The following is a 16838-nucleotide window of genomic DNA, read 5'->3' on the forward strand; positions in this document are numbered from 1 at the left end:
ACAATTTCTAGCTTAAGGAGCATTAATGATGATTTGAATGTTAGGTTAGAAATAGCTAGTAAATCAACAACTTGTGTAGAAAATGTCGTTATTTGCAATAGATGTAAAGATATTGATATTGATGCTTGTAGTGAACACATAGCTTCTATTGCAAAGTTAAATGATGAAATGGCTAGTCTTAATGCCCAACTTAAGGCTAGCAAAAGTGATTTTGATAAACTAAAATTTGCTAGGGATGCCTACACGATTGGTAGACACCCCTCAATTAAGGATGGGCTTGGCTTCAAGAGGGAAGCCAAGAACTTAACAAGCCATAAGGCTCCCATCTCCGCCAAGGAGAAAGGGAAGGCCCCTATGGCAAGTAGTACTAAAAAGAACCATGCTTTTATGTACAATGATAGAAGACAGTCTCATAGGAGTTGTAATGCTTTTGATTCACATGCCTATGATTCTTATGCTATGTTTGCTCCCAGTTCTTCCTATGTGCATGGTAGAGATATGCCTAGGAAAAATATTCATCATGTTCCTAGGAAAGTTATGAATGGACCCTCTACAATTTATCATGCTTTAAATGCTTCCTTTGCTATTTGTAGAAAGGATAGGAAGATAGTTGCTAGGAAATTAGGGGCAAAATGCAAGGGTGATAAAACTTGCATTTGGGTTCCTAAGACAATTGTAACTAACCTTGTAGGACCCAACAAGAGTTGGGTACCTAAGACCCAAGCCTAAATTTGCCTTGCAGGTTTATGCATCCGGGGGTTCAAGCTGGATTATCGACAGCGGATGCACGAACCATATGACGGGGGAAAAGAAGATGTTCACCTCCTACGTCAAGAATAAGGATTCCCAAGATTCAATCATATTCAGTGATGGGAACCAAGGCAAGGTGAAAGGTTTAGGCAAGATTGCAATATCAAATGAGCACTCTATCTCTAATGTGTTTTTAGTTGAGTCTCTTGGATATAACTTACTATCTGTCAGTCAATTATGTAATATGAGATATAATTGTCTATTTACAAATGTAGATGTGTCTGTCTTTAGAAGATGTGATGGTTCACTAGCTTTTAAGGGTGTACTAGACGGCAAACTTTATTTAGTTGATTTTGCAAAAGAGGAGGACGGTCTAGATGCATGCTTAATTGCTAAGACTAGCATGGGCTGGCTGTGGCATCGCCGCTTAGCACATGTGGGGATGAAGAACCTTCACAAGCTTCTAAAGGGAGAACACGTGATAGGTTTGACTAACGTGCAATTCGAAAAACATAGACCTTGTGCAGCTTGTCAAGCAGGTAAACAAGTGGGAGGAGCACATCACAGCAAGAATGTGATGACCACTTCAAGACCTCTGGAGCTGCTGCATATGGACCTCTTCGGACCCGTCGCCTATCTGAGCATAGGAGGAAGTAAGTATGGTCTAGTTATTGTTGATGACTTTTCCCGCTTCACTTGGGTGTTCTTTTTGCAGGATAAGTCTGAAACCCAAGGGACCCTCAAGCGCTTCCTAAGAAGAGCTCAAAATGAGTTTGAGCTCAAGGTGAAGAAGATAAGAAGCGACAACGGGTCCGAATTCAAGAATCTTCAAGTGGAGGAGTTCCTTGAGGAGGAGGGGATCAAGCACGAGTTCTCCGCTCCCTACACACCTCAGCAAAATGGTGTGGTAGAGAGGAAGAACAGGACGCTCATTGATATGGCGAGGACTATGCTTGGAGAGTTCAAGACCCTCGAGCGTTTTTGGTCGGAGGCCGTGAACACGGCTTGCCACGCCATCAACAGGGTCTACCTTCACCGCCTCCTAAAAAAGACTTCATATGAGCTGCTAACTGGTAACAAACCCAATGTGTCTTATTTTCGTGTATTTGGGAGCAAGTGTTATATTCTTGTGAAGAAAGGTAGATCTTCTAAATTTGCTCCCAAAGCTGTAGAAGGGTTTTTATTAGGTTATGATTCAAATACAAAGGCGTATAGGGTCTTCAACAAATCATCGGGTTTGGTTGAAGTCTCTAGCGACGTTGTATTTGATGAGACTAATGGCTCTCCAAGAGAGCATGTTGTTGATCTTGATGATGTAGATGAAGAAGACGTTCCAACGGCCGCGATACGCACCATGGCGATTGGAGATGTACGGCCTCAGGAACAATTGGAGCAAGATCAACCGTCTTCCTCAACTATGGTGCATCCCCCAACCCAAGATGACGAACAGGTACCTCAAGTGGAGGCGCATGATCAAGGGGGAGCACAGGATGTTCATGTTGAGGAGGAAGAAGCACCTCAGGCACCTCCAGCCCAAGTTCGAGCGACGATCCAAAGGGATCATCCCGTCGACCAAATATTGGGTGCTATTAGCAAGGGAGTAACTACTCGCTCGAGATTAGTTAATTTTTGTGAGCATTACTCCTTTGTCTCTTCTATTGAGCCTTTCAGGGTAGAAGATGCCTTGCTAGATCCGGACTGGGTGTTGGCCATGCAGGAGGAACTCAACAACTTCAAGCACAATGAAGTTTGGACACTGGTGCCTCGTCCCAAGCAAAATGTTGTGGGAACCAAGTGGGTGTTCCGCAACAAACAGGATGAGCACGGGGTGGTGACGAGGAACAAGGCTCGACTTGTGGCAAAAGGTTATGCCCAAGTCGCAGGTTTGGACTTTGAGGAGACTTTCGCTCCTGTGGCTAGGCTAGAATCAATTCGTATTTTGCTAGCATATGCCGCTCACCATTCTTTCAGGTTGTATCAAATGGATGTGAAGAGCGCTTTCCTCAACGGGCCGATCAAAGAGGAGGTGTACGTGGAGCAACCCCCTGGCTTCGAGGATGAACGGTTCCCCGACCACGTGTGTAAGCTCTCTAAGGCGCTCTATGGACTTAAGCAAGCCCCAAGAGCATGGTATGAATGCCTTAGAGACTTTTTAAATTGCTAATGCTTTCAAGGTTGGGAAAGCCGATCCAACTCTTTTTACTAAGACTTGTGATGGTGATCTTTTTGTGTGCCAAATTTATGTCGATGACATAATATTTGGTTCTACTAATCAAAAGTCTTGTGAAGAGTTTAGCAGGGTGATGACGCAGAAATTCGAGATGTCGATGATGGGCGAGTTGAACTACTTCCTTGGGTTCCAAGTGAAGCAACTCAAGGACGGCACCTTCATCTCCCAAACGAAGTACACGCAAGACTTGCTAAAGCGGTTTGGGATGAAGGACGCCAAGCCCGCAAAGACGCCGATGGGAACCGACGGACACACCGACCTCAACAAAGGAGGTAAGTCCGTTGATCAAAAAGCATACCGGTCTATGATAGGGTCTTTACTTTATTTGTGTGCTAGTAGACCGGATATTATGCTTAGCGTATGCATGTGTGCTAGATTTCAATCCGATCCTAAGGAGTGTCACTTAGTGGTTGTGAAGCGAATTCTTCGATATTTAGTCGCTACGCCTTGCTTCGGGATCTGGTATCCAAAGGGGTCTAACTTTGACTTGATTGGGTACTCAGATTCCGACTATGCTGGATGTAAGGTCGATAGGAAGAGTACATCGGGGACGTGCCAATTCTTAGGAAGGTCCCTGGTGTCGTGGAACTCTAAGAAACAAACTTCCGTTGCCCTATCCACCGCTGAGGCTGAGTACGTTGCCGCAGGACAGTGTTGTGCGCAACTACTTTGGATGAGGCAAACCCTCCGGGACTTTGGCTACAATCTGAGCAAAGTCCCACTCCTATGTGACAATGAGAGTGCTATCCGAATAGCGGAAAATCCTGTTGAGCACAGCCGCACAAAGCACATTGACATCCGGCATCACTTTTTGAGAGACCACCAGCAAAAGGGAGATATTGAAGTGTTTCATGTTAGCACCGAGAACCAGCTAGCCGATATCTTCACTAAGCCTTTAGATGAAAAGACCTTTTGCAGGCTGCGTAGTGAGCTAAATATCCTAGATTCGCGGAACTTGGATTGAATTGTAGCATACATGTGTTTATGCCTTTGATCATGTTCCTCTGCATTTTGTTGCTTACTATGGTGCTCAAGTTGTACAATCACTCCTCGGACCTCACAAGTCCTTGTGCAAGTGATGCACATATTTAGGGGGAGTTGTGCTACAACTTGACCCTTTGAGACTAACTATTTGCTTGAGTTTGCTTGATTTAGTCTCAAAGGAGTTTTGAAAGGGAAAAGGTGGACTTGGACCATGAAAGACTTCCACTGCACTCCGATGAGAGGGTAACTTATTCCAAGTTCATCTCATGTACTCTTATTGCCTTTGTATTCTCATTTGAAGATTTTGGTGAGGCAATGGGGTTAAAGGGCCAAGATTAATCCCGTTTTGGTGCTTAATGCCAAAGGGGGAGAAAATAAAGGCCAAAGCGATAAATGGATCAGCTACCACTTGAGATATTTTGAAAATAGTAGAATAGAGCTTTTGGTTTGTCAAAACTCTTTTGTTGTCTCTCTTGTCAAAAGTTGGCTTCTTGTGGGGAGAAGTGTTGATTATGGGAAAAAGGGGAGTTTTTGAAATCTTGAATCAATTTCTCTTGGAATGACTCTCTTTATGTCCTAACATGTGTGTTTGACTTAGAGATAGAAATTTGAGTTTGATTTGCAAAAACAAACCAAGTGGTGGCAAAGAGTGATCCATATATGTCAAATTTGAATCAAAACAATTTGAGTTCTTATTTGAATTGATTTTGTATTTGTTCTACTTGCTTTATATTGTGTTGGCATAAATCACCAAAAAGGGGGAGATTGAAAGGGAAATGTGCCCTTGGGCCATTTCTAAGTATTTTGGTGATTTAGTGTCCAACACAAGTGCCTAAGTGTAAAAAGGTGGACAAAGTACAAATCAAGGATAAAGGTATGTTTCTCAAACTTAGTACATTGTTTTATGGACTAATGTATTGTGTCTAAGTGCTGGAAACAGAAAAAATCGAGTTGGAGAAGAGATGGCTAAGTTCAGCCAAAGTCTGCTCAGTCTGGGTTCACCGGACTGTCCGGTGGTGCACCGGACAGTGTCCGGTGCTCCAGGCTGGCTCGAGCGAAGTGGCTGCTCTCGGGACTTCGACGACGGTGTACGGCTATAATTCATCGGACTGTCCGGTGGTGCCCCGGACTGTCCGGTGGGCCGTTCACAGGCGAACTCGTCGCTCTCGGGAGTTCACCGGCGACGTACGACTATAATTCACCGGACTGTCCGGTGAGCCAACGGTCGGCCGGGCCAACGGTCGGCCGCGCAATCTGCGCGGGAAACGTGGCCGAGCCAACGGCTAGAAGGGGGCACCGGACTGTCCGGTGTGCACCGGACATGTCCGGTGCGCCAACGGCTCTCAGGCTGTCAACGGTCGACTGTGCCATTTTTTGAAGGAAATCGGGCACCGGACTGTCCAGTGCGCCAGTCGACAGAAGGCAAGATCAGCCTTCCTAGATTGCTCTCAATGGCTCCTAGCCGCCTTGGGGCTATAAAAGGGACCTCTAGGCGCATGGAGGAGAACACCAAGCATTCCTACAACATTCCTAAGCACCAAGACATCGATTCCGCGCATTTGTTTCAGTGTGATAGCATATAGAGCTCTAGTGGAGTTGTGAACTCATTGAGTTGTGTTGCGAGCTCTTGTTGCGACTTGTGTGCGTGTTGACACTCTGATTCTTGTGTCTTGTGTGCGTTGCTAATCCTCCCTTGCTCTGTGCTTCTTTGTGAATTTCAAGTGTAAGGGCGAGAGGCTCCAAGTTGTGGAGATTCCTCGCAAACGGGATTGAGAAAAGCAAGCAAAACACCGTGGTATTCAAGTTGGTCTTTGGACCGCTTGAGAGGGGTTGATTGCAACCCTCGTCCGTTGGGACGCCACAACGTGGAGTAGGCAAGCGTTGGTCTTGGCCGAACCACGGGATAACCACCGTGCCATCTCTGTGATTGATTTCTTGTGGTTATTGTGTTTTGACTCCTCTCTAGCCACTTGGCAATTATTGTGCTAACACTTAACCAAGTTTTTGTGGTTTAAGTTTCAAGTTTTACAGGATCACCTATTAACCCCTCCCCCTCTAGGTGCTCTCAACAAGCTAATCTCACTTATACAAGACAAATCCATGCTAATCTCCCACTAATCCTCTCATCCTCCCACTAATCCTCTCATCCCTCCCCCTAATCCCCCACCATGGCTATAAATAGAAGGGCAAGGGCCTCCTCTCAAGCCACCCCAAGCCATTTCATGGCAACTCTTCCCCCCCCCCCACACACACGCCCACTCCATGTTCGACACAAGAACACACTAGCACAAGGATCGTTCGGTCGTTCTTCGATCGTTCGTCCACCTGTCCTTAGTTTGTTTGTTCGTTCGTCCGATCGTTCGTCTGATCGTTCATGGTTCGTTCGCCCGTTCATCCGGTCGTTCGTCCAAATAATCTTTGTTCAGCCGTCATGCTGCCAAAATTCCGATCGTTCGTTCGATCGTTCGATCGTTCATCGTTCGTTCATAGTTCCTATTCATCATTCATCGTTCGTTCATAGTCCCTATTCATCGTTCGTCCAGATAATCTTTGTCATGCCGTTATGCGGCCGAAATTCCAATCGTTCGTTCGTCCGTTTGTTCATAGTTCCTATTCACCGTTCATCGTTCGTTCATCGTCACTATTCATCATTCATCGTTCGTTCATACGAACTATTCGCCATCACTATTCATCATTACTATTCATCGTTACTATTCATCGTTGCTATTTATCGACACTGTTCATCATCGTTACTATTCATCAATGATATCTATAATTATTTTTTTGGCGTCACTATTTATCGTTACTATTCATCGTTACTATTCATCGTTCATCCGATCACCCCAAATTTCAACTACTCATCAGTCATGTTGTCCAATCCACCTAAGACCAGCCAGACCCATATTATAGTCATACGAACTCCGGTGACTATGATTTTCCTTCCAGTAGGGAACTTCCCATCTGGTCACCCATCCCAGGTTTCTCCAAGTTGAGCATGCTTAACTTTGAGATTCCTTCGAACCAGGCTTCCAAACTCAGATCCCAATAATTCTTGTTTCTAATTTCTTATCAAACTATTCCCTATCCAACCATGTCATCCCTTAAGTATGGTTCATGTTCCAGAAAACTCCCAAAATACTCTTTTCCCATATTCTGCCTATAACTCTCCTATTCATACTAAGTCAGACGATTCATTCGTCACTATTCTCACCAACAGTGAACTTCACTGTGCTACACCACATACACCCAGCTATAAATACACCTAGCTACACTCTCCCTCTCCACACACACTCAACACCCTCAGCCAAGGCAAACACCCCACCCACTCAGTTACTCCGCTCTGCCGGCTACGTGCATAGTGTTGCTTCGCCTCCAATCCACTCTCTTGGTAACCACCTCCGCTCCGCCACCAGTAATACCACAACACCACATGACACAAATTCTGCTCAAGACTCTACCCATCCATATATCGCTATTCTAACCACTATACTAAATATTTGTTGGTATACTTGCTGGTTTGTATGTTTGCTTGTTCATATTGCATAGTTATCGGAGCGTTCGTGTCGTCTCGTGGAGGCCAGATCTGCAAGTCTACGCCAGGCAGTGGAGCTAGAAGCCAGTTCCGCGAGCTCTTTCCCTCTTCGCCAGATAAGCACGGCAAGCTCACTGGATCCCTTTGATGCATAAATTACCTATGTTTTTCAACCACAACCCTCAGCCTGTTATTTTATGCATGATATGATTTTGAGACAAGTTATTATGGCCACCCAGCCGCTTGCCGTAATCAATCATTGATATATTTGTTACAAATGATTTGAGAAAAGGTGTGAGTTTTCAAAAGAAAATGCTTTTCAAAATGAGCATGATGAAGGGTTTTCACCCTTATCACCTTTGAGTAGGGATGATCAGGGACTCCCTGGTTTAGGGGAGGGCCTAAGGTGATGGCTCAGCCAGGTTAGGTGTGAGCAGAAGGATTGTCCTCTCATATAAGGACCGATTTGTCATCCTTCACTACCTGTACTCATGACAAGTACAACCACTCAAGACTATATGGGCAGTCACTCAATCTGAACTTGTACGGTCCAAACCCCAGGGTTATGATGGCTGGGGAGCACTGGGACGATAAGGAGGGGAAATGTTTTGTCTGGTTTGGACATGACAGTGGCCTGACTCCTTCTGGTATAACCGTTAAGGTAAGGACATGCGAGGAAAGAAAGAGATTTGGATTCAGGTCTCATTGGCCATGAGATCGCAGAGCCAAACTAGTGGGCATAGTGTACCCCTCTGCGCAGAGTTTAAACCTATTTGAATAGTTTGTGTCCATAGGAATGGACGAGTCTGGTGTGGTATGACAATTAGTGTTTTGTTTTCCAAAAAAGGGTGCTTTTGAGAAAAGTGATTTTTAAAAGGTCCGGCGGTTGAGCCGTGAGCTATGGTGGACGGGAAGTCCAGTAGCTGTTTTTTAAAATGAAAACCAGTGGGAAACTGCTGAGATACCTGGATGGTTTAGTCCAGGGGATTTTGTTCTAATATTGAGAAACTTCCTGCTCCTTTGGGAGAGGATGCGCTTTGAAAAATGCAAAATGTTTTACAAAACAACCCTGCATCAAATATTGCTGTTTCTGCAAAATATCCTGAGCTCCACATATTCCATGCATTATATCTGATTCCCCATTCTGCGAGTGAAGGTGGGCTGCTGGGTACGTTTGTACTCACCCTTGCTTATTTGTTGTTTTTCAGAGAAGGTGATCGCTGATCGGGTAAGAGTTACGCCTGTTCCCAACCTTGCCTGTGGCTGTTAGACCGCTGATTTGCTTCGCTGCGTATATCGGGCTGCTTCAGCCCCACTCTGATGATATGTCCCGAGTTGCGGACCAACTCTTAAAGTTGATCGCCACCTTTATAGGTTTGTCTCGTTTAAGCAGATCTGGAATCATCTGTTGTATAAATGTGTTTACTAGCCTCCTGGGACTAGTAATTGTATCACATTTGAGTCCAGAGGATTGGGGCGCTTCACGCGGTGGTGCAGTCGCCCTGCACGGTGAGGACCCCAGCAGGAGACGGCATCTTGAGGACCAAATACCCATAATGGGCAATGACCATGAACCGGTACAGGGCCGGCCTACCAATGATGGCATTGAAAGGGACGTTAACCTCCGCAACGTCAAACTGGACGTTCTCGGTGCAAAAGTTTTCCTCGGTCCCAAATGTAACCGAGAGTGTGATGCTCTTAAGAGGATACACCGGTTGAGCGCCCACCCTGAAGAATGGACGAGAGGGTCCCAGTCGGGACCCTGGGATCTGCAGCTGCTTGAACGCAGTGTGGCTGATGACGTTGAGCCCAGCTCCACCATCGATCAGAACATGATGCAACTTGATGTTGGCAATGACAGGGGCGGTGATGAGCGACAGTAATACCGGCCCCTGCCATGTTCTCGGGGCAGTCGGATGCCCCGAAGGAGATAGTGGTGCTCCGCCACCGCTGGTGTGGGGCTGCCTCTGGGACCCCTGGGGTCGCCGATAGGACCTCGCGGCGCAGGGACTTCGCGTTCCTATGGGAGGTGAGTTCCCAGCTTCCGCCGTAAATCACGTACAGCTTCTTGCGGCGGTCGTTATCATCACCGGAGTCGGAGTCTCTAGTGAGGATGTCCTTGAGAACCTGCTCGGGGGACTGATACCTGAGGTCCCGTTCTCCCGCGGTCACATCACTGTCGTCGACCCTCTCCTTGTCAGGCTGGCGACGAGGCGGTGAGCCATCCTTGGAGGCCTGCTCACGCCGCTCGCTGACGTGCTTCACGAGCTTGATGATTTCTCAGCACTCCGAGGCGCTGTGGCACCTGTTGGGGTGGACAGGGCATGACCCACTATCATTTCCCTGTTGCCGCGGACGTTTGCCACGCTGGTCCCGGCCCCCAGCCACGGTTGCGACGACCGGAGCACCGGATTACGGCCTGTCATGGCCGCGGTTCTTGTTCTTGCCACCGCCTTGGGTGGCGACACCTGAGCCGCCCGCCTGGGTAGCTCCGATCTATGGTGCCGAGTGCCATGCACGACCCTCAGCAGCTCTGGCACATTTGTCAGCCAGAGCGAAGAGCGTGGTGACAGTTTCCACGTCATGCGTGGCCAACTTCTCCAGCATTTTCTCATCACGTACCCCTAGCGGAAAGCGGTGATGATGGAAGCATCGGAGATACGAGGTATAGTCCCTCGTACCTTGGTGAAGCGGGAGATGAAAGCCCGGAGAGTTTCCCCAGGTTCCTGCCTCACTGCATGGAGGTGAGCCTCCACGCCATGCTGCTGATAAGCACTGGCGAAGTTCGCTGTGAACCACACATAGAGCTCTTCCCAAGAGTAGATCGATCCCAGGGTGAGGTTCATGAGCTAGGTCTGGGCCGGCCCAGACAAGGCTACATGGAAGTATGTTGCCATTACAACAGTGTCTCCACCTACTGTCATAATAACAGTGATGTATACCTGCAAGAATTCCGACGGGTTTGACGTACCGTCGTACTTTTCCGGTAGGTGTGGCCGGAACTTGGATGGCCAAGTCACCGCGCGGAGATGATCCGCCAGTGCGGCACAGCCCACGTCGGCCAATGGGACACCCGCTTGGATTTGGGCACCCGTTGGAATTTGCGGTGCGACCGCAGTGAAGTCTTGGTCGAGGCTGTGACCCTCGATGTTTTGCTGGTGATTACGCGTCCTCTCCAGAGAGACTTGAGCATCTTTGCGACCCTCGAAGTTTTGTCGGTGCTCCCGCGCCCTCTCCAGAGAGATTCGAGCATCCTCGCCCGCACGCCTGCGGTTGAGCTCTACCTCCAGGTCGTCGGTCTATGCACACCTCACTGAGGGTGAGCGCTGAAGCGTCCTGATCCTTTGGGACTCAAATGTGATACAATTACTAGTCCTAGGAGGCTAGTAACCACATTCATTACTTCAAATAGTTACAGAGTCTGAGTAATGTTATTACAATACCGGGGGTACAAGCTCGAGAGTGAGCCGAAAATCATAAAACGCAGTGGAAGATAAAATAGCCCAGGCCACAGGTAGAACTGGGTGAAGACACAGCCCCTTCAATCAAGCATAGCAGAAAAGAAGTCTTCAGCTGCTGAAAAATATAAATAAATCTGGATGAATACACTAGGTATTCCGCAAGCCCACCCGGCTCTCGTAAAGAGAAAGTGACCTATATTGTACATGCTTCATATGGTGGAGTTGAAGTCACTCATACTTTTTCAGAGAAAGGCAGTACTCGTTGTTTAAGGTTTTCCCAAGACAATAGAAATGACACTTGCTTGTCCACCACAGAGCTTCCCGCTCCCGTGGCACTACTTTCTTTCTAGAAACACACACATATTTCCCTGTTCCCGGTTGTAGTAGAAACACTAATTGTCATACCATACCAGACTCGTCCATACCAGTGGACACGGACTATTCGAATAGGTTTAGACTCTGTGCAGAGGGGTACACTGTAACACCCCGGGATCCACAAACACCCCAGAATGCTACTAAACTACACATCTAACATTCATATATAAAATTTCGACAACATCTCCTTTGAAAATTGCATAAACGGGGAAGCAACAAATTATAAATAGATATCATGATAAGAAAACATAAAAGACATTAATAATCTACTAGCAATGGAAAGACAACCATAACAACATGAACTGAATTAATCAGTGTGCACGACTAGTTAAAAACAAACATCCTTTGACAAGAAGTTTCTAATTAAATCATGACTGTGTCTGGGCAGCATTATTATGAGAGTGAAGGTGGATGTGCTGCTACTTCCCACTCCCCTTGATGAGCAACAAGCACCTGCATTGAGTAATGCAAGAGTGAGATGAAACATCTCAGCAAGCTAATTGTTCTGACGAGATATTTAAACCACAAATTGAATTAATCAACATTTTAAAAGAACCACAATCAAGATCAGAAATACTTGTAGATATAGAACTCAGTAGTCCCAATATAACCAATATCATCTCATTTCCTTGAACAACCACAATAGGTTGTATAACACTTCCCTGCATCAACAATACCTGCAAATATCACTTCAATGTATGCATAGGAATGCAATGTGTAGGTCCTCTATCTTCATACCTCTGAGGGTATAAAACCACATCATCTACAAATATCACTTCAATGTATGCATATGAATGCAATGCATATGTCCTCTGCCTTCATACCTCTAAGGGTATGAAGCCGCATCGTACCGCTCCTCGGGCAACGTACGATGCTAAGTTGTACCGGTACGGTCGGACCATAGGTCACGACAAAACTTCAGATGCAAATGAGTCATGCAATGTATATGGCATGCTGCATTTATCAATACATTTCACTTCCTTTAGATACAATACAAACCTCAAATAATACTTTATCTGCCTTCAGATACAATGCAAACCTCAAATAAGACTTCATCTGCCTTCAGGGGTGTGAATTAATCTCATGGGTCATACTTGAACCATAATCATCATCAATATATGATAGAGCATCAATATAATACCATCAAGTAAAACATCATCATAGAGTTCAATTATGAAAGAATCCAATAATTCTTAATATTAGAGTGTAGGTGATAGAAATAACATGTCAAAATGGTAGCAACCACCGCTACATTCACTTGCCTTCATCGAAGAAGAAAAATGTACTAGGCATGACCTGGAGTGTAGCCACCTGCTAGCGGGCATAAAACTTAGTACAAATATTTTACAAACATTTGCCAACAATCAACAAAACACTTCCTAAACTTGAAACCAAGACCCAGTGGAAAGACTCCCACCCTGAACCAGATGCCATACAGCAGCAGCGCTGTTTGTTAATTTTGTATCTTTAAAATTAGAATAGTAGTGATATCAAACAAATACTCTAGGAGTATCTACACAAAATACTCTACAACTTCGGTATTCAAGGGATAATTAAATTCTGCCATCTATAAGTTCTAAAACATCTGACAAGATAACTGACTGAATCTGTTTTAGACAGCAGCATAGTAAACTTCAAAATTCGATATTTCCCAAATTACTAAACCCAAAATTATGAAATTCTTCTGACAGTAAGATCTTTTATCCCTCTACAAAAGTCTCCATAGTTGGAAGAGCCAATTCGGCCATTTACTAGATAAAACCCACCAGTGAACAGACCCGCTCATTTTTGTCAGGCAAACAGGTACAGCCACAGTAAAACCAACATAACTGGAGTTTCACAAATCATATGAATGCACTCTTTAACAATCTAGAAAGCTTATGAAATTATCTACAACTTCTTTTATGAACCCACAGTTTAATTCTGTTGAGAAAATTGCCTAACTCTTAAGAGAACAGATTCTGTACAGAATTATGAGACTGAAAAACTGCTATAATCAAACTGCAATAACTTTCTGTTCTGATGTCCGATTGAGGTGTTCTTCGCGGCCACTGAAAGATCTACAAATTATCTACGACTCATATATAGACTTTTTATTTTTTTGAGGCCACTAAGACCACGGAAAACTGGCATGAACAGAAATTGTCAAATCTGCCATTCTGCAGAAAACTAAATTCGAGATCAAAACCTAACCCCACATCTAATCCAACCTCTAATCCTTTAATCCCCATGATCCACCACCTCCAAAAGCACATAATTACAGGGAGGAACAAGGATCCCATCCATACCTAGGGTTTCCCCAAGAAAATATGCAAGAAGAGATGGGGAAGAACACCTCCTTGATCCTCTCTTCCTCTTCAATTCAACGTGCTCCTCCTCTTCTCGATCCTTGCTGCGTAGGGGGAGATCTTGGGGGAGGAAGCAATGGAGGATGGCTGCCATAGGGGGAGGGGGCGGCCAGCCAAGGGGGAGAAAGGGGGTGGCGGCCAAGAGGGGGGTGAAGGGAAAAAAAGGGGTGGCCACCTAGGGTTTTTGTGGGAGAAAGAAACGACGCCTCAGATGACTTCTATCTTTGCATCCAATGGCCCACAACCCTTTACCTCATCCACACACCAAAGATTAACTTTTGGTCAACAATTTTTTTGGGATATTACATACACTTTACCCACTAGTCCGGCTCTGCGATCCCATGGCCAATGAGATCCGAATCTGAAACTCTTTCCTTCCTTGCACGTCCTACCCTTAACGGTTATACCAGAAGGAGTCAGGCCACCGCCATGTCCAAACCAGACAAATCATTCCCCCTCCTTATCCTCCCGGTGCTCCCCAGCCTTCATAACCCTGGGGTTGGATCGTACGAGTTCAGATCGAGTGGCTGCCCACACAGCCTCGAGTGGTTGTACTTTTTATGAGTACAGGTAATGAAAGATGACAAAACGGTCCTTATACGAGAGGACAATTCTTCTACTCACACCTAAACCAGCTGAGCCATCACCTTAGGCCCTCCCCTAAACCAGGGAGTCCCTGATCATCCTACTCACCAGGTGATGAGGGTGAATACCCTTCATCGCACACCGTTTGGAAAACATGTTACTTGCACCCTTTTACTTATCCCATATCTTGTAATCAAAGGTATTAGTTAATGCGAGCTCTCTCATGCTCACCATGCAATTCGATTCCATCCCATATTCCAGGCTTAGGCAGTGGTAGAGAGAAATAGGTAAATAATGCATCAAGGGAAGGATGGACTTGCCTTCGTCGAAGCTTTCCTGGCACAAGAGGTTTATCTCGGAGGGGTCGGGTTCTTGCCCTTCTTCCGGAGCTATAAATTCCAGAGGATCGGATCCCTCTTCCGCTAATCAAACACATATAATAACAATACATCAATCATGGTGACTTTAGTGGGGGTGTGCCATTTCTTATATCTCATTATTTTGGTGCCCTATAATTTATTTGAACTATTTTTGGTACATAAAATATTAGCATATAATTCTATATGAGAAAAATGGGAAAATAAAAGAGAAAATAAAAAGAAAAGGAGTTTCCTGCCTTGCTGGGCCGGGGGGGATTTCAGCCCACTCGGGCGCGAGCGCGCGAGCGCGGCGCACTGGCGGCCCAGCTGGCCCAGCAGCGAGGGGGAGACGGCGCTGTGGCGCGGGGCCCACATGCCAGTGAGGGGGAGGGTTTAACGGCACGGACGACAACAGAGGGAGGGGGCGAGTCGACCGGAGTCCGACAGGCGGTGGGAATCCGCGGCGGTTCTCCGCCGTGGGTTCGGTTCCGCGGCGGGGAGGTGGTGTTGCTGCACGGGCGGGAGCAGGCGATCACAGGGGTGGGGCCAATTTGACCGGCGGGGGCCTATGGCGGCCGGTCCGCGGCGCGGTGGTGGGTGTCCACGGCGGTGAGGTCGCCGGTGCGGTTGCCGGGTGCAATAGAAGGGGGAAAGGGGTGCCTTGTGACCGTGAGAGTGTGGCGGAGCTTCGGGCACTGGTTAATTGGACTGATGATCACTAGGAAGGGGGAAATAGGGCTCACCGGAGCGACGGGGGAAGCACGGCGGCGCTAGCTTGATTCGCTCGTGGGGAGGCGGAGGAGTTGGCCGGAGCTGGTGTGGTGAGGACAGGGCTCGGGCGGTTCCTTTTATAGGCGCCCGGGGGAGGGAGAGGGATGGAGGGGACAGCGAGCGCCGACGAGCTCGCCATGATGGCTGGAATGGAGCTAACGATGATTGGGACGGCTCGGGCAAGCGAGGGGAGAGGGGACGGCTCGGGCACAGTGGCGGGGTGGTTGCTGAGGCCGGTGCAAGCCTTAATGGCGAGGCGACGGGGCGAGAGGCGCTCGGCGGCGAACGCGCCGGTGAGGCATGGGCGAGAACGACGGAGCTGACAGGCGGGCCCGAGCTGCCAGGGAGAGGGAGCGGCGCGAGAGGGAGGGAGGCGAGTCGCTGACTGGTGGGGCCGAGCTGTCAGCGGAGGCGCGGGCGCGCGGGCGCGTGGAGCTGGGCCGCCTGGGCCGGGGAGAGGGGGGAGAGGAGTGCGGGCGCACGGCACGGGTTGGGCCGGATTCGGCCCAGCCGAGGGGGGGGGGAAGTTTCTTTTTTTCTTTTTCTGATTTCTATCTCTTTTCTTTTGCTTTTCTATTTTTGTTTCTTTTTATTTCTTTTTCTTTTGAATCAAAAATTTTCTAAATGATCTTGAGTGATAAATATAGTCTATGTGCGGTGCTCCTATCATTTCAAGTGTATGCACATGATGAGGTGATCTAAGGGTAGAGTTAACGGAGAAAATAAAATAAGGGGGGGGGGGGGTTAGGAGGTTAGGGTTTCAAACCTTGGGTTGGGATTTTTGGGATGTTACAAGCGCACAGACGCCGACGCCTCGCGTTGATGCCGGAATGACCGAGGCCTGGACTTGGCAAAGCCAGGGTGGGCCATGCCGAGGAGACGGTCGACGTCCTCGCGCCACTGCCTCATGGCCCCCGGCGAGGCCGTAGAACTCGGAGGGTTGCGCAGCAACTCCCTGGCTGCGGACAACGCCCCAGCAGGAGCAACCCTCGATGGAGCCCTGGATGACTGCATGGTCGTGCGCCGCTGCGCAGCGTGCACAACAGTAGCACCAGGCGCAGGGTAGTAAGAGCCCCGTGGCATAGAGGACGCTGCCCCTTCCTCCATCAGGAAGTCCTCAGGAGCCATGTCACGGTGCTCGACGATCTGAACCTTGGTGTCGAGCAAGAACACAGGCGAAAAACCTAAAGCCTAGACCCCTACCTGGCGCGCCAAATGTCGGTGGTGAAATCCACCGGCTGGGTGGCGGAATGCACCCGCCCTAATCCTAAGATGAGGAGGAGCCTAAGCGTTTTTGCCTGCGAGGTAGATTGTGGGATGAACACAAGAAGACAAGAGGATTTAGAGTGGTTCAGGCTGCCGGAGCGTAATACCCTACCTCCACTGTCAGTGTATTGTATTGAGTGTATCAAGCGTATGAGTTGAACTTGTCCCTTGTGCGAT

The sequence above is a fragment of the Zea mays genome, chromosome 7, assembly GCF_902167145.1.
Source record: "Zea mays cultivar B73 chromosome 7, Zm-B73-REFERENCE-NAM-5.0, whole genome shotgun sequence".
Lineage (NCBI taxonomy): Eukaryota > Viridiplantae > Streptophyta > Magnoliopsida > Poales > Poaceae > Zea > Zea mays.